General features: G+C 43.4%; 1 pseudogene; it reads left to right on the forward strand.

Annotated features, from left to right (window-relative positions):
* Positions 1 to 1,742: 1,742 nt before the first annotated feature.
* On the forward strand, positions 1,743 to 17,160 carry LOC107539198 (elongation factor 1-alpha 1 pseudogene; annotated as a pseudogene).
* The last annotated feature ends 989 nt before the right edge of the window (positions 17,161 to 18,149 follow it).

Raw genomic sequence — 18,149 nt, forward strand, 5'->3', positions numbered from 1 at the left:
GGAGAGGACATGGCATTTATTGATTTCAGAGAGAAGAAAGGAGAAGGAGAGAGAGATAGAAACATCAATGATGAGAGAGTCATTGATCGGCTGCCTAGCCTGCAACCTGGGCATGTGCCCTGACCAGGAATCGAACCCTGATCGCCTGGATCCTAGGTCGACGCTCAACCGCCGAGCCAGGCCCGGCCGGGCAGGATTTTATTATATTTTTAAGCCAAGTAATATTTCATTGTACCACCTCTTCTTTATCCAATTGGCTATTGATGGGCACGTAGGTTGCTTCCATATCTTTGCTATCGTAAATAATAGTATTTTGAATTAGGGTTTTGGATTTCTTTGGATAAATACCCAGAAGTGGAATTTCTGGGTCATATGATAGTTCTACTTTCTCTCTCTCTCTTTTTTTTTTAATTTTGAGAATACATTTATTAAAGTTGGGGACAGTGGAAAAAGAAAGGGCTTAACAGGAAAGAGCCCAGGCCAGGCTGCTTTGACTCACTGAGAAGTCAGAGAAAAGGGAGTCTTGGGGACAAGTTCAGGGGGTGAGCCCGGGATGAACTGCCACTGTACATTGCTCCCTGGTTGCAAGTCTTGTGGGGCCCCTTAGAGTTGAAGAGATGCACGCCTGAGAGAAAAGAGGGGGAAGGGGCAGGCGAGGGCATGCTCCTGGGAGTCCTGTGCTACTTTCAATGTTTTGAGGAATCTCCATACTGTTTCCCACAGTGGCTGCACCAATTTACATTCCCACAAACAGGGCATGAGGGTTCCCTTTTCTCCAAGTCCTCATCAGCACTTGTTGTGACTGATTGATTGATTGATTGGTTGATTGTAACCATTCTGACAGGTATGAGGTGATATCTCATTGTGGTTTGATTTGCATTTCCCTGATGATTAGTAATGTTGAGCATCTTTTCATGTGTCTGTTGGCCATCTGTCTGTCCTCTTTGGTGATATATCTATTCATATCCTCTGCCCATTTTTTAGAATTGGGTTCTTTTTTGTATATTGAGTTGTATGAGTCCTTTATATGTTTTGGATATTAACACCTTATTGAATATATTATTTGCAAATCTCCCATTCAGTAGGTTGCCTTTCATTTTGTTGGTGGTTTCCTTCATCGTGCAAAAGCTTTTTAGTTTGATGTAGTCTCATTTGTTTACTTTTGCTTTTGTTGTCTTTGCCCCAGGAGACATGTCCAAAATAAATATTACTAAGACCGATGTCAAAGATTTTCTTGCCTATGTTTTCTCCCAGGAGTTTTATGATTTCAGCTCTGACATTTAAGTCTCTAATCCATTTTGAGTTTACTTTTTTTATATGGTGTATTAAAGTGGTCTAGTATCATTTTTACATGTATCTGTTCAGCTTTCCCAACACCATCTATTGAGGAGGCTGTCTTTATTGTATATTCTTGTCTCCTTTGTCATAGATTAGTTGACCATATATACGTATGGGCTTATTTCTGGGCTCTCTATTCTGTTCCATTGATCTATGTGTCTGTCTGTTTTTTATTTTTTTATTTTATTTTCTATGTGTCTGTTTTGATTACTACAGCCTAGTAGTATGGTTTGATATCAGGTAGCATCACGCTACCAACTTTGATCTTCTTTCTCAATATTGCTTTGGGTATTTGAGGTCTCTTGTGGTGCCATATAAATTTTAGGATTATTTATTCTAGTTCTTTGAGAAATGCCAGTGGCATTTTGGTAGATTACATTAAATTTGTACATAGCTTTGGGTAGTATGGACATTTTAACAATTTTAACTCTTCCCATTCATGAGCATGATATATCCTTCCACGTATTTGTATCTTTTAAAATATCTAATAGATCTTTTTCACAAAGGATTTGCCTCCAGAACACAGTTGTCTTGAAAACCACCACTAACCCAAAATGGGAAAGGAAAAGACTCATATCAGCATTGTTGTCATTGGACACATAGATTCTGGCAAGTTCTACCACTACTGGCCATCTGATCTACAAATGTGGTGGGATCGACAAAAGAACCATCGAAAAATTTGAGAAGGAGGCAGCTGAGATGGGGAAGGGCTCCTTCAAGAATGCCTGGGTCTTGGATAAACTGAAAGCTGAACATGAGCATGGCATCACCATTGATATCTCCCTGTGGAAATTCGAGACCAGCAAGTATTATGTGACGATCGTTGATGCCCCGGGACACAGACACTTCATCAAAAACATGATTACAGGCATATCTCAGGCTGACTGTACTGTCCTGATTGTTGCTGCTGGTATTGGTGAATTTGAAGCAGGTATCTCCAAGGATGGGCAGCCCCGTGAACATGCCCTTCTGGCTTACACACTGGGTGTGAAACAACTGATTGTTGGTGTTAACAAAATGGATTCCACTGAGCCACCCTACAGCCAGAAGAGACAGGAGGAAATTGTTAAAGAAGTCAGCACCTACATTAAGAAAATTGGCTACAACCCTGACACAGCAGCATTTGTGCCAGTTTCTGGTTGGAATGGTGACAACATGCTTGAGCCAAGTGCTAATATGCCTTGGTTCAAGGGATGGAAGGTCACCCGTAAAGATGGCAATGCCAGTGGAACCACAGTGCTTGAAGCTCTGGATTGCATCTTACCACCAACTCGTCCAATTGACAAGCCCCTGCGTCTACCCCTCCAGGATGTCTACAAAACTGGTGGCATTGGTACTGTCCCTGTGGGCCGAGTGGAGACTGGTGTTCTCAAGCCCGGCATGGTGGTCACCTTTGCTCCAGTCAATGTTACAACTGAAGTAAAGTCTGTTGAAATGCACCATGAGCTTTGAGTGAAGCTCTTCCTGGGGACAATGTGGGCTTCAATGTCAAGAATGTGTCTGTCAAAGATGTTCGTTGTGGCAATGTGGGTGGTGACAGCAAAAATGACCCACCAATGGAAGCAGCTGGCTTCACAGCTCAGGATTATCCTGAGCCATCCAGGCCACATCAGTGCTGGGTATGCACCTGTGCTGGATTGTCACACAGCTCATATTGCTTGCAAATTTGCTGAGCTAAAAGAGAAGATTGATTGTTGTTCTGGGGAAAAGCTGGAAGGTGGCCCTAAGTTTTTGAAATCTGGTGATGCTGCCATCGTTGTTATGGTGCCTGGCAAGCCCATGTGTGTTGAGAGCTTCTCTGAGTACCCTCCTCTGGGCCGTTTTGCTGTTCGTGACATGAGACAGACAGTTGCTGTTGGTGTCATCAAAGCAGGGGACAAGAAGACAGCTGGAGCTGGCAGTCACCAAGTCTGCCCAGAAAGCTCAGAAGGCTAAAGGAATATTACCCCCGATACCTGCCTCCCCAGCCTTAATCAGTGGTGGGAGAACAGTCTCCGAACTGTTTGTCTCAATTGGCCATTTAACAGTAAAAGACTGGTTAATGATTACAATGCATCATAAAACCTTCAGAAGGAAAGAAGAATGTTTTGTGGACCATTTGGGTTTTTTTGTGTGTGGCAGTTTTTAAGTTACTAGTTTTTTAAATCAGTACTTTTTAATGGAAACAACTTGACCCAAAATCTGTCACAGAATTTTGAGACCCATTAAAACAAAGTTTAATGAGAAAATAAAATAAAATATCTAATATATTTTTGGTGGAATCTTTAAGTTTCCCAATATATAGTATCATGTCATATACAAATAATGAGTTTTACTAATTCCTTTCCAATTTGGATGCATTTTATTTATTTTTTTCTTGTCAGATTGCTGTATTTATTATAAATGGGTGCTGGGTTTTGTCAAATGTTTTTTCTGTATCTATTAATATGATTATTCGATTTTTGTCCTTCATTTTGTTTATGTGGTGTATCCCATTGATTTGAGGATTTTGTACCAACCTTGCATCCCAGGAATAAATCCCACTTAATCATGGTGTATGATTTCTTTAATGTATTGCTGAATTTGTTTTGCTAGTATTTTGCTGAAAATTTTTTATGTTCACGAGGGATATTGGCATATAATTCATATAATTTTATTTTTTTGTAATATATTTGGTTTTGGAATCAGAGTAATTCTGGCCTCGTAAAATGAGCTTGGGAGCCTTCCCTTCTCTTGAATTTTTTGGAATAATTTGAAAAAAAAACAAAAAAACCCAGGTATTCTTCTTTGAATGTTTGGTGAAATCCACCTGTGAAGTCATCTGGTCTAGGATTTTTTTATTGGAAGTTTTTTGTTTATTGATTCAATTTTTTTAGTAGTTATTGGTCTGTTCAGATACTCTGTCTCTTTTTGACTCAGTAATGGAAGATTGTATGTTTCTAGGAATTACCATTTTTTTCAGATTGTCCAATTTGTTGGCCTATAATTGAAATATATTCTTACAATCCATTGTATTTCTGTGATGCCATTTGTCACTTCTCCTCTTTCATTTCTTATTTTATTTATTTTGATCCCCTCTCTTTTTTTCTTAATAAGTCTGGGAAAAGGTTTATCAATTTTGTTTACCTTTTCAAGGAACAAGCTCTTGGTTTTATTGACCTTTTGTATTATGTTTTTAGGCTCTATTTTTTTCTCTGATCTTTATATTTTTCCTTCTACTTATTTTGAGCTTTGTTTGTTGTTCTTTTTCTAATTCCTTTAGGTGCAAGTTTAGATTGATTTCCTTTTTTTCTTTTTTGTGATTATTCTTTTTCTTGAGGTAGGTCTGCATTGCTATGAATTTCTGTCTTAGAACTCCTTTGGCTATGTCCCATAGATTTTTGGGTCATTGTGTTTTCATTTTCACTTGTATCAATGTATATTTTTATTTCTTTCTTGATTTCATTGCTAGCCCATTCATTATTTAATAGTATGTTATTTAGTCTCCATGTGTTTGTGTGTTTTTCAGTTTTTTCCCTCTAATTAATTTCTAGTTTTATAACCAGAACCAAGATTTGACTCCCTGCTGCCACAAAAACCAAACTCATGAGACAGATGTTGGTGAAAAAGGAAAGTGGTTTATTCAAATGCCAGTAACCTGAGGATATGGGTGACTCTTGTCATAAAGCCCAGCTCAACATCTCAGTGCAGGCAGAAGTTTTTATAAGGAGGGAGAGGGAAAGAAGAACAAAGAAATGAAGGAGAAGGGGTTGAAAGTTCTGTACATGCAGGGCAGCGAAGTCAATTCTGATAAGGACCTTGAAACTGGTGTGCTTCACTCTGGTCTTCGTCATCCTGGTTCTATGGTTGAAGGTCAGAAAACCTCCCAGAACTGGGATGACTGGGATGACTGAAAGTCAGAGTCTGCATCTTCTGAAGTTAGTTCCTAGGATTCTTATGCAAACATGCTGTTTGCACACAAGCTAGACATTAGAGCTAGCATTTACAGAAACAATGTCAAAAGAATGGCTAGGTGGGTTTCAGTTTTTCACCGTTATAGTTTCATACCATTATGGACAGAGAAGATGCTTGATATGATTTCAATTTTCATAAATTAATTGAGACTTTTATGTGTCCTAACATGTGGTCTATCCTGGAAATGGCATGCACTAAAAGTGTCCCTTAAATCCATCTGGTCCAATGTGTCACTTAAGGCCAATGTTTCCTTGTTGATTTTCTGTCTGGAAAATGTATTCATTGATGTTAGTGGGGTGTTAAAGTCCCCTACTATGACTGTATTACTGTCAATCTCTCCCTTTATGTCCATCAATATTAGCTTTCTATATTTAGGTGCTTCTATGTTGGGTGCATAAATGTTTACAAGGGCTATATCCTCTTGTTGGATTGATCCCTTTATCATTATAAAGTGTTTTCTCTGTCTCTTATAATAGCCTTTGTCTTAAAGTATATTTGGAAGCTATAAGTGCTACTACCCCAGCTTTTTTCTGCTTTCCATTTACGGGAAATATTTTTTTCCATCCCTTTACTGTCACTCTGAGTGTCTCTCAATATGAAGAGGGTCTTTTATAGACAGCATCTGTATGTGTTGTGTTTTCTTATCCATTCAGCTACCTTATGTCTTTTGATTGGAGCATTTAATCCATTTACATTTAAAGTGATTGATAGGTATGAAGTTACTGATATTTTATTATTCATATTTATGGGTGTTTGTCTTCTTCTTTAAGAAGTCCCTTTAAAATTTCTTGTAGGCTGCAAGTTTTGTTTTGGGCAGGAGCCCACTCACAGTCGCCTGCTAATAAATCTCCAAATGGTCCAAAAAAATTTTTTGTTGTTGTTGTAATACTGGGTTAGTGGTGATGAACTCCTTTAGTTTTTTCTTATCTGGGAAGCTCTTTATCTGTCCTTCAATTTTAAATGATAGCTTTGCTGGGTAGAGAAATCTTGGTTGTAGGTCCTTGTTTTTCATCACGTTGAGTATTTTGTGTCAGTCTTTTCTGGCCTGCAAAATTTCTGTTGAGAAATCACCTGACAGTCATATGGGAGCTCTTTTACAGATAACTGCCTTTCTCTTGCTGCTTTTAAGGTTTTCTCTTTGTGTTTAACCTTTGCCACTTTGTGATTTGTCTTGTGGGCCTTTTTGGGTTCATCTAGTTTGGGACTCTCTGTACTTCCTGGACTTGTATATCTATTTCCTTCACCTGGTTAGGGTCGTCTTCAGTCATTATTTCTTCAAACAGGTTCTCAACCCCTTGCTCTCTCTTCTTCTTCTTCTTAAACACCTATGATGCAACTGTTTTTACACCCAATGTTGTCCCATAGGTCCCTTAAACTATCCTCATTAAAAAAAAAATTTTTTTTTTCTGTTTGCTGTTGTGATTGGGAATTTTTTGCTACCTTGTCTTTCAAATCACTTATTAAAGCCTCTACTTCATCAATTATGCTATTGATTTCTTCTAGTGTATTTTTTATTTTAGTTATTGTATTACTTATTTCTGACTGGTTCTTTTTTATGATTTTTATGTCTTTTTTATCCTTACTGTCTCTTTGTTAAAGTTCTTACTATGTCCGCTGAGCATCTTGATAACCAGTGTTTTGAATTTCATTTGGTTTAGTTATTTTTCTGGAGAATTCCTCAGTTCTTTCATTTGGGACATGATGTTTGTTTGTTTGTTTGGTGTATGTGTGTGTTTTTAGTCTCTTCATTTTGGCTGCCTCTCTGTGTTTGCTTCCACGTTTTAGGTAGATCTGCTACGTCTCTCAATCTTGGCAGGTGGCCTTATGTACTAGGTGGCCTGTGGGGCCTAGTGGCACAGTGGCCCTGATCACCTGAGCTGGGCTCAAGGAGTGCCCATTTTGTGGGCTGTGTGTGCCCTCCTGTTGTAGTTGAGTTTTGATTTCTGTTGTCACATCAGTGGGTGGGATTGACCCTTAGGCTGACTGGCTGTGAGGACTGGCCATGACTACAGAACATGAGCTGTTGTGTGGCAGCTGACCTAGCAGAGCCAGGTTCGCTTTAGCAAGCCTCTACTGCCTGCTGAATCTACTCATCGGGTGTGTTGTTTGTGGCACTGTTTTGGTGGTTCTCTGGTGTGGTCTGAAGCTAGCCACCAGGTGTGTTGGGCTTCTTGGGAGGGGCTTTGCATCAGGCTAAGGTCGGCTGCTGCCTGTACCTGGCTTGGGACCTCCTGGTAGGAGCTACGACGTGATCTGTGGTTAGTAGCTGCCTGTGCTGGTGTTGGAGGTACCTATGAGTGGTTATGCTGTGAACTGAGGCCAGCTACCACTAGTGCCAGGCTTGAGGCCACTTACCAGGATGTACAGGGCCTGCTGTGGCCAGATACTGCTTACTTGGGGTCTGTGGGTTTAGGGAAAGTCCACAGCATGGACAGAGGCCAGCTGCTTGTGAGGAACAGCCACTGAAAGAGGTTGGGGCCAGTGCACAAGTTAGGTGGGGCGTGATCTCTGTGAATCACTGGGGAAGGCAGCAAACAGTGGTAGCTAGGTTTATGGAGACTCAGATTTGGTACCTGCCTGTGCCTGCCAGCTATATGGTGAGAGGGCTCAACAAAGAAACAATGGCACCTGCCAGCACTTCTGTCCTGCAGAGGGCTGCCTCTCTAGCTCTTGCCTTGAAGCCAGACAATTCATTTCCTCCCCATATGTCTCTGGCACTTTTCAAGCTTCTGTCCCTTTGCTGGAGCTTAGGGTGAGTGCTTGTGAGTGACTGATTCTGTGCATGGGCCCTTTAAGAGGATGCCTAGGGCCCTGGCTGGAGCATCGTTCTGTGCACCAAAGGGTTGAGGGTTTGATCCCCAGTCGGGGTATGTACGGGAGGTAACTGATTGATGTTTCTCTCTCACATCAATGCTTCTCCCTCTCCCTCTCTCTCTCTAAAAAATATTAATAAAAACATGTCTTTGGGTGAGGATTTAAAATAATAATAATAATAATAAATAAAATAATGCTGATTGCCCCGCCAGGAATGGCTTAGTGGTTGAGCATCGACCTATGATCCAGGAGGTCATGGTTCAGTTCCTGGTCAGGGTACATGCCCGGGTTGTGGGCTGGATCCTCAGTGGGGGGTGGGCGGGAGGCAGCCTAGCAATGACTCATCACTGATGTTTCTCTTTCTCTCTCTCCCCCTCTCCCTTCCTCTCTCTGAAATCAAAGATATTTTTTAAAAAACAAAACAATAAAATAATAATAATGCTGGTAAAAGAGAAAGAGAGAGAGAGAGAGGACGTGTGGGTATACAGCAGCTCTTTGTCTCACCCACATGGAATCTGTACTGATTTTCATAGCCAGATGTTTTTGGGGACTACTGTTTCCATACTGGTGTCCCATACTGGGAACCCTGTATCAGGCTAAGACCCCTTGCTCTTCAGGTGGACCTCCACAGCCAAGATATCCCTCCTGATTCTTAACCATCACACATAAGTGTGGGTCAGCCTGTTTCGCTTCTCAACCCTTCTTACTAGTCTTGATGTGGCTGCTTCTTTATATCCTTAGTTATAGGAGTTCTGTTCAGCTAGTCTTAAGGTGATTCTCAAGGGTGGTTGTTGTATAATTTATTTGTATATTAGATGTAGTCATGGGAGGAGGCAAGCACAGCATTTACGTACTCTGCCATCTTGACGGGAAGTCTTTTAATGGTTGAGTTGTAAGAGTTCTTTATATAGGTCTGGCCAGTGTGGCTCAGTTGGTTGCTTGTTGTCCTGTGCACCAAAAGGTCACAGGTTTGTTTCCTGGTCAGGGCACATAATCAGGTTGCAGGTTCAATTCCCTATTGGGGTGCATGCAGGAGGCAACCAATCAATGTTTCTCTCTTACACTGATGTTCTCTCTCTTCCTCTCCCTGTCCCTTCCTCTCTCTCTGAAGTCAATTTAAAAAAAAAACTAATTAAAAAAAGAGTTCTTTATATATTCTGGATACAAGTCCTTTTCCAGATATATGATTTGCAAATATTTTCCCCCATTCTGTGACTTATCTTTTTACTTCTTTTGTAGAGTCCTTTGAGTCACAAAAGTTTTTTATTTTGATGAAGTCCTTTATTTTTTCTTTGGTTGCTTGACCACAGTAGACGAGCACAGGGGCAAGGACAGGTATAAGCAGCTGTGCCCTATGGTGAAAGCAAGAACATTGAGTGGATCTGAAGTTGCTAAGCTAAGCTTTCTTCCCCCACAGGCACATTCTTGGCTAGGAGAGACCACCAGTAAACACTAGCCTGGGTGATGGAAAGGGACACAGGCCAAAGTGGTTGGTTGCTGGTCAGGCGCTCCCTGTCTATTTTATCCAAGACAATATTTTTGGCAAGCTGGGCTTTTGACCAGTATGGCAAAATAACCCTTTTTATTATAAAAAATCAACTCTGTACTCTTTGGGCTGTTTTCAATTCAACAAGAACATTTTGTATCTCTTTCGTGTGCATGGGAAGGAAACTGGGAAACATTTTAGTGAGAGAATCAGTGCTTGGGTGTGTGGGTGAATGAAAGAGCCTATGGAAAGCCCTTAGCACAGTGCCAGGCAGAAGTAGGCCTTCAATAAATGTGAGTTCTCTGCCCAACCCACCCAGTTAGCAGAAAATCTAGGTTAATGCAGGAACTGGAAGATAATATGATGGGAAGGATTGGTTTGAAGGTATACGGGTTTGATTTACAGGCTCACTGTGTTAGTTACCAGCTTTGTGGCTGGGGAAAACTCCCTTCCTCCTGTGAGGCTATCTCCACCCTGTGAAATAATGGTGTCTACCTCACAGGGTCATTGTAAAGGTATAACAATAAAGTGCTTTGCATGCTGTAAGTCACCATGATTGACAGAATACAACATGCAAGGTAATTCAACTGGTATGTATTGAGTGCTTATTGTGTGCATGATTTGGTTCTAAATGTTTTAAATGTAAAAACTCATGTAATTTCATAATGATCCTATGAAGTAGATGCTACTATTGTTCCATTTTACAAATGAGGAAATTTAATCCAAGTGATCTTTAAAGATATGTCAGAATGTCAGAACTGGTAAAAGTCAGGATGGAAACCCAGGCAGTTGAGCTCCAGAACCCGAGCCCTAGTTGCTGCATACAGTGCAAATATCAGGGGACCAACCAAAGTCACTAATACAAGGAGACCATTTCACAGGGCTTGGCACATGGGAGACACTCAATGAAGGACAGATATCATGATGGACATTATGGCAATTGGAGTCAGACTGTCTGGATTTGAACCCCAGTCCTAACACTTACTAGTGACCTAGTGTGTCAGTGACCTATTGATGTGTAAAAATTAACCCAAAACTTAGAAGTTTGAAACAGCAAACATTTATTATCTCCTTCAGTTCCTGAACTACAAATCTGAGAGCAGCTGAGTTGGGTGATTCTGAGCCAGGGGCCCTCATAAGGTTGTAGTCAAGGTGCCAGTCAAGGCTGCATCATCTGAAAGCTTGACAGAATGAAGGACGTGTGTCCAAGATAGTGCACTCACATGGCTATTGTTGGAAGGTCTCAGTTTTTCCCTGGTTGTTGAGACACTGAGTTCCTCCTCATAGGGAGGTCTCCATACCGCTGCTGGAGTGTCCTCAGACATGGCAGGGTGAATGAGAGAGAGAGAGAGAGAGAGAGAGAGGACACAAGCACAAGGAGGAAGCTACAATGCCTTTTATGAACTATTCTTGGAAATCATAAACCATCACTTCCACCATATTATTCATTAGAATTAGATAACTAAATCCAGCCCACAACCAAGGTAACAGAACTTCAACTCCACCACTTGAAGAGAGGAGTGTCAAAATTATCTTTTTAAATTACCACACCAAGGGGCATGTTATTAATTTCTATGTGCCTCAGTGTTTTCATCTTTTAAAATGGGTTAATACTAGTATTCTTCATGAAAATTTTGTAGGGATTAAGTAAGACAATTTACATAAAGAGCCTAGATGGTCCCTGACACATAGTAGGCATCCATATATGATAGTTATAATTGACATTTATTGTCAGCTATGTTGAACATGGTGAAATCTCTTATCTCTTAATGTCAATTTTCTCACTTATCAATAGGAATCATAATATCTGCTCTGCTCATGGCACTCAAAGGCTATTTGTTCGATACATGTATGAATGAATTTATTGAACACATACTATATGCCAGGCCCTGTTCTAGTCACTAGGAAAATATTAGCAAAAATACCAAACAAGGTTTTTACCCTCCTGGCACATACATTCCAAAGGGGGAAGACCAAAATTAACAACCCACATGTAAACAGTAAAGAAAATAATGGTGATTTATGCAAAATAGAACCCAATGAGGTACCACTATGCACCCGCAAGAATGGCTAAAATTAGAAGATTGACAGCAAATGTTGGTGAGGATATGGAGCTAACAGAACTCTCATAGTGTTTGGGGAGTGTTATATGGCACGATCACTGAAAAATGCCTGGCAGTTTCTTATAAAATGAAACATATACCTGTTCTGTGACTCAACAGTCTCACTACTAGATGTTTGCCTAAGAGGAAAAAAATACATTCACAATCATACTCATATGAATGTTCATAGCAGCTTTATTCATAATTGCCCAAAACTAGAAACAGCCAAATGTCCATCAATAGGAGAATGAATAAACTGAGGCATAGTCATGCAATGAAATAGAATTCAGCAATAAAAGAAACAAACTTCTAATACATAGATCAACATGAATGACTCAAAAACATGCTGAGTGAAAGTCGTCAGTCACAAAAAGAGTATATAGTGTATGATTCCATTTATAGTTCTAGAAGAGGCAAAACTCATCTGTGGTGAAAGAAAATTAGAACAGTGAGCTAAAGGACTGAGGAAGAGGGAGCAGGAAGGAACTTTCCAAGAAGGTGGAGCTGTTCTGTGTCAGCCACCAGCTATGTGGGTTATTTACTTATTTATTCAAATTTATCTTTATTGCTGAAAATATTATAGATATCCCTCTTTTTTCCCTATTGATCCCCTCCACCCCACATCCACCCCCACCCCCCAAGCCGTCACTTCACTACTGTCTGCGCCCATGGGTTATGCATATATGCATATAAGTTTTTTGATTAATCTCCTCACCCCTCCCCCATCCCCGCCTTCCCTCTGAGACCCCTCAGTCTGTGCCATGCTTCTATGTCTCTGGATCTATTTTGTTACTCAGTTTATTTTGTTTATTAGATTCCACATATGAGTGAGATCATATAAAACTGAACCAGGAAGAATCAGGAAACCTGAATAGGCCAATAACAACTGATGAAATCGAAGCAGCAATAAAAAACTCCCAGCAAACAAAAGCCCTGGTCTGGGCAGTTTCACAGGGGAGCTTTCTAATTCTTTAAGTTGTAGGGTTAGATTACTGAAAATTTTTCTTGCTTTTTGAGGTAGGCCTGCAGTGCTATGAACTTCCCTCTTAGGCCAGCTTTCCCTGTGTACCATAGATTTTGGGTTGTTGTGTGTTCACTTTCATTTGTTTCCAGGAAGCTTTTGATTTCTTTCTTGAACTTATTGGTAACCCATTCATTGTTTAATAACATGCTATTTAGCCCGCATGTGTTTGAATGTTTTGAGTGTTTTTACTGTAGTTGATTTTTAATTTCATGCCATTGTGATCTGAGATGCTTGATATGATTTCAATCTTCTTGAACTTGTAGAGACTGGTTTTGTGTCCTAACATGTGGTCTATCTTTGAGCATGACCCAGGTGCCCTTGAGAGGAATGTATATTCTGCAGCTTTGGGGTGAAATGTTCTGTAAATATCAATTGAAGCCATCTGCTCTAGTGTGCCATTTAGTCACTGTTTCTGTGTTGACTTTTTGTCTGGAAGAGCTATCCAGTGAAGTCAGTAGGGTGTGAAAGTCCATGACAATGACTGTAGTGCTGTCAATCTCTCCCTTAAAGTCCTTAAGGTTATTATTGATAGGTCCTTATTTATTGCCATTTTAATTCTTTATGCCTATGTTTCTCTATTTCTACTTCTAATTACAGCAGTCCCTTTAACATTTCCTGCAATGCTAGTTTGGTGGTAATAAACTCATTTAGACTTTTTTTGTCTGGGAAGCTCTTTATTTCACCATCTATTTTGAATGATAGCCTTGTTGGATAGAGTAGTCTTGGTTTCAGATCTTTGTTTTGCATTACCTTGAATACTTCATGCCATTCTCTTCTGCCCATAGAGTTTCTGATGAGAAAGCTAACAGCCTATGGGAGCTCTTTGTAGATAACAGATTGCTTTTCTCTTGCTGCCTTTAATATTCTTTGTCTTGAATTTTTGGCATTTTAATTATGATATGTCTGGGCATGGGCCTCTTTGGATTCTTCTTGCTTGGGCCTCTCTGCCTCCTGAACTTGTGTGACTTTTTCCTTCACCAGGTTAGGGAAGTTTGATTTCTTCAAACAGGTTCTCTAACACTTGATTACTTTCAACCTCCTCTGGTACTCCTATGATGCAAATATTGTCTCACAGCTCCCTTAGACTGTCTTCCTGCTTTTTAATTGTTTTTACTTTTTGGATCTCTGATTGAATGATTTATTTTCTACCATCTTCTAATTAACTGATCCAATCCTCAGCTTCCTCTCATCTGCTGTTTATTCCTTCCAATGTATTCTTTATTTCTACTATGTCATTCTTCATTTCTGACTGGTCATTTTTCATAGTTTCCATATCTTTTTCATGCTGTTGAACATCTTTACAATCAATATTCTAAACTCTATATTTGATAGATTGCTTATCTCCATTTCATTTAGCTCTTTTCCTGGAGACTTCTGTTGTTCTTTCATTTGGGGCTTGATTTTTTTGTCTTCCCATTTTGGTTGCCTGTTTGGGTTTGTCCTATGTATTAGATAGGCCTGCTAGGACTCTCAGTCTTTTTGGAAGGTCTCTGGTGCAGGCCGATGTCAGACGCTGCTTGTGACTGGCCTTGAGTACCTGTTTGGAGCTATCAACAATCCACAGCTTGAGTTCCCCTCTGTTGGGGCTGGCTGCATTTGGACTGTACCAAGATGCACACCAGAGTGTGCTTTTCCAAGGCCCTGGTCCAGAAGCAGATCAGGCAAAGACTCAAAACACTCTGAGCTCTGCCTCTGCCTGCAGGCTGATTAATCTGATTCTCTTAATGAGCCTCAGGCTGTAGAAACTCCACAGGGTGGGGTGGCTGATTGTTATCTGTCTCTTAATGAGCCTCAGGCTGTAGAAACTCCACAAGTAGGATGAGAGGTTTGCCATCATGGTGGGACAATTGCTTCCCTCCTAGGAAAGGCTTCTTGGAGGGTAAATGTCTGCCTCTTCAGTATGGGAAAATGAGTCAGCACAGGAATCCAGAGCGGTGCTCTCTGAGCTCTATCTCCAGAACCCACAACCCTAAATTCTCCTCACACAGCTCCAGTCCACTCTGCTCTCCCTCTGCTAGAGCCCAAGGTGAGTGGCTGCACATGAAACTTTGTGGAAGCTGAGGGTTGGATCAGCAAATTAGAGGACAGGGTAGAAAAAAATCAGAGATCCAAAAAAAAGAACTACTGAAAAACAGGAGGACCGTCTAAGGGAGCTGTGGGACAATATGTAACAATATTCACACCATAGGAATACCTAAAGGTGAAGAAAGTGTGCAAGGTTAGAGAACCTGTTTGAAGAAATAATGGCAGAAAACTCCCCTAATCTGGTGAAGGAAAAAGTCACACAAGTTCAGGAGGCAGAGAGAGTCCCAAGCAAGAAGAATCCAAAGAGGCCCATGCCCAGACATATGTAATTAAAATGCCAAAATTCGTGACAAAGAAAGAATCTTAAAAGTAGCAAGTGGAAAGCAATGTTACCTACAAAGGAGCTCCCACGAGGCTGTCAGCTGACTTCTCATCAGAAAGTCTACAGACCAGAAGGGAATGACATGAAGTATTCAAGGTAACGCAAAACCAGTATCTGAAACCAACACTACTCTATCCAGCAAGGCTGTCATTCAAAATAGATGGTGAAATAAAGAGCTTCCCAGACCAAAAAAAAAGCTAAAGGAGTTTACCCCCACCAAACCAGCACTGCAGGGAATCTTAAAGGGACTGCTGTAATTAGAAGTAAAATGCTTGTTAAAGCTCCCCAGTGAAGCTTTACCCTGTGAAACCAGGGTTTTTGTTTGCTGGGAGTTTATTACTGCTTCGGTTTCATCAGTTGCTGGCCTGTTCAGGTTTTCTGATTCTTCCTGGTTCAGTTTTACACTCATATGTAGACTCTAATGAACAAAATAAACTGATAAAAGATCCAGAGACATAGAAGCCTGGAACAGACTGAGGGATCTCAGAGGGAAGGTGTAGCTGGGGAGAGATTAATGAAAGAACGTATATGCACATATGTATAACCCATGGACACAGGCAATAGTGTGGTGAAGGCCTGGGTCGGGGAGTGGATGTGGGGTAGAGGGGATCAATGGCAGGGAGGGGACATCTGTAATAGTTTCAACAATAAAGATAAATTAAAAATTTTTTCATAATAAAATTATAAAGAAAAACATTGTGATATAATTAAAAAGGATGACTCTCAAGGCTAAGCAGCAGGTGGTAATCTCAGTTGGGGGTCAAAGAATAACTAGTAAAGGTTAATGCAGGGATCACATTCACTCATCACTCATTCATTCAAGATGTGGGTTTGAGTCAGACCTGGTGTCCAGGCTTGAATTTCAGGAGATGCCATCGGAGCAATCTGTTGTGCTAGGTGCTGAAGACCTACTATGTGGCATGAGTCGGGGGACCCCACAGCCCACATACCTTTCTAACTGTGCCACACTGCTTCCTTGCTGGCCCCCGGCCATCTCTCTGACCTAAGGTTGGATCGGTTTACCATACTTTCAGAAAGATCCAAAAATGTTAGTTCCATTAGCGTGAGGACCTTGGTTACCACTTACCATCCACCACCAAGCACACCAGCGCCCTCAGCAAGCATGTGCCAAATAAATACCAGCATGAAAACTGGTCTCGCTGGTCTTACCACCCCTCCGTGAGGCGTTTCCTGACTCACCCGGCTGCTGGTCTTGCTGTCCGGGCGCTGGTCCCACTGGCTCCTGCTGCTCCTTCCCGGCAGGTCTGTCTCTGCTCCCGCGTCCCCTCCTGAACAGCCTTTCCTAGCCACCGCCAGTCCCTCCCGTCTCCGTCAACCTAAACCAGGGTACATAACAATATACTTACCCATCTGTTTGAAAATCACCGGGTTTACTACGGCTTTGTGATGTTTGCAAGGTGCGTGTGTGTCCTACTGATGGCAGCCTCCTCCCAGGCAGTGACTGTGAAGCAGGGAGGCTTTCACCCTGTTGGCTCCTTCGCACTCCTGTCACTCCCTGAAAGTAACCCGCCGATTTTGTAGGTGCATTTGCTTTCCGTCTGTCTTTCTAAAATGTAAGTTCCAGCATGTCAGGCGCCCTGTTTTGTTCACGCGGAAAAGTGCGCAGGCGCAGTCTCGGTGGCACGGCTCGCTCCCGCTCCAGCGGCGGGCCCCGCCCTCCGTCCCCCGCGGCCGCTCCGTGTCCCCCCCCGCCCCCCCCCCCCCGCCTCCGTCCCGGCCGCCGCTCAGTGCCCCGCGGCCGCAGCGGAAGGGCGGCGGGCGCGAGCCCCCGCCCTCGGGGCTGGTGGCCCTGGACCGCGTGCTGGCGACTTCGAGGCGGCTTCCCCGGGAGGCCCCGCGCTCGCTTCCCCGACCAGCCCCGCACCGCGCTGCACCACAGCGCGGCTTCCAGTCGTCGGCGCGGGCGGCCGTGGGCGGGCGGCCGAGCGTGAGCCCCCGCCGGGCCCGCGGGCCCCTGGGGCCGGGCGCCCGGGCCGCCCCCCGGCCCGCGGACCTTGGGGGTGACCGCCCCGAGCCTCGGGCGGCCTTCCAGTAAGTGGGTGACGGGGCCCTGAGAAGGACCGAGGCGCAGGGACGGGCAGCCGTGTGCTCCCTGCGGGCTGTCCTCGGGGCTTCCCGGAGCTCGGAACATACAGGGCGCTGTCCCTACCCACGCCGTGAGCTGCCCGCCCACGTTTCCATTTCCTCACCCGAGTCTGTCCTTACCCTCCGCTCCGCCCCCAGAGGGGCCTGAAGCCCCGAGGGTGGAATGGCTCTCTGGACGTCACACAGCGAGGCCGCGTCAGGCTGCTGCGGGAGAGGCCCCTCGGCTCACCGTCTTGCTGGGGGGGCGCTTCCTGCCCTGGTCCAGCGGGACGGCCCCGCCCAGAGGTCCCCGCGGGTCCCAGCGCCGGTGGGGAAACAGGGCCCCGCCGCCGTGGGGCGAGACTCGCCTGCTCTTTCGGATCCCCACCCCCCGCTGGCTAATACGGACAGAAGGCCCCACCCCTGCTCCCTGATTGGCCCGTCCTCATGCAAATGAGGACTTCAAATCCTCACAGTTTGATTGGTCCAAAAAATCACTGCCCTGGTTGGTCAGAATGGAGCTGCTCCGAGTGACTGGCCGGTGCTAAGGGACTGGCAGCCGCGGGTGGGGAAGGCCTCGGCCGGGGGAAGTAGGGCCCGGCGGCCCTGGGGAAGGGCTGGCTCCCGGGTGAACGCGGGGCGGCTGCGCAGGTCAGTGTGGGAGGAAGGCCGCTAGGTGCAGGATCCTCCCGGGTGTGGTGTGCATGAGCGGCCCCTGGGTGGAGATGGCTGTTAGGCTCTGTTTTTAAAATTTGAGCCCAGTTGGCCATCAGGAGCCCTTATTGGTAGGTATCTTCTTTCTCGGGGTCTGCAAATGTCATGGCAAAACCTGGGCCATCCCTAGGGCCTCCAGCATGCCTCTGGCCATAAGAGTCAAGCAGACATGTGGTTCATAATGTTTGGTCCCAGACAGGTCCATCTGTACCTCCAGCAGAGCAAGCTTTGGAATTCGCAGTCCCT

The sequence above is a fragment of the Miniopterus natalensis genome, chromosome 17 (genome assembly GCF_054644295.1).
Source record: "Miniopterus natalensis isolate mMinNat1 chromosome 17, mMinNat1.hap1, whole genome shotgun sequence".
NCBI classification, from domain to species: Eukaryota; Metazoa; Chordata; class Mammalia; order Chiroptera; family Miniopteridae; genus Miniopterus; species Miniopterus natalensis.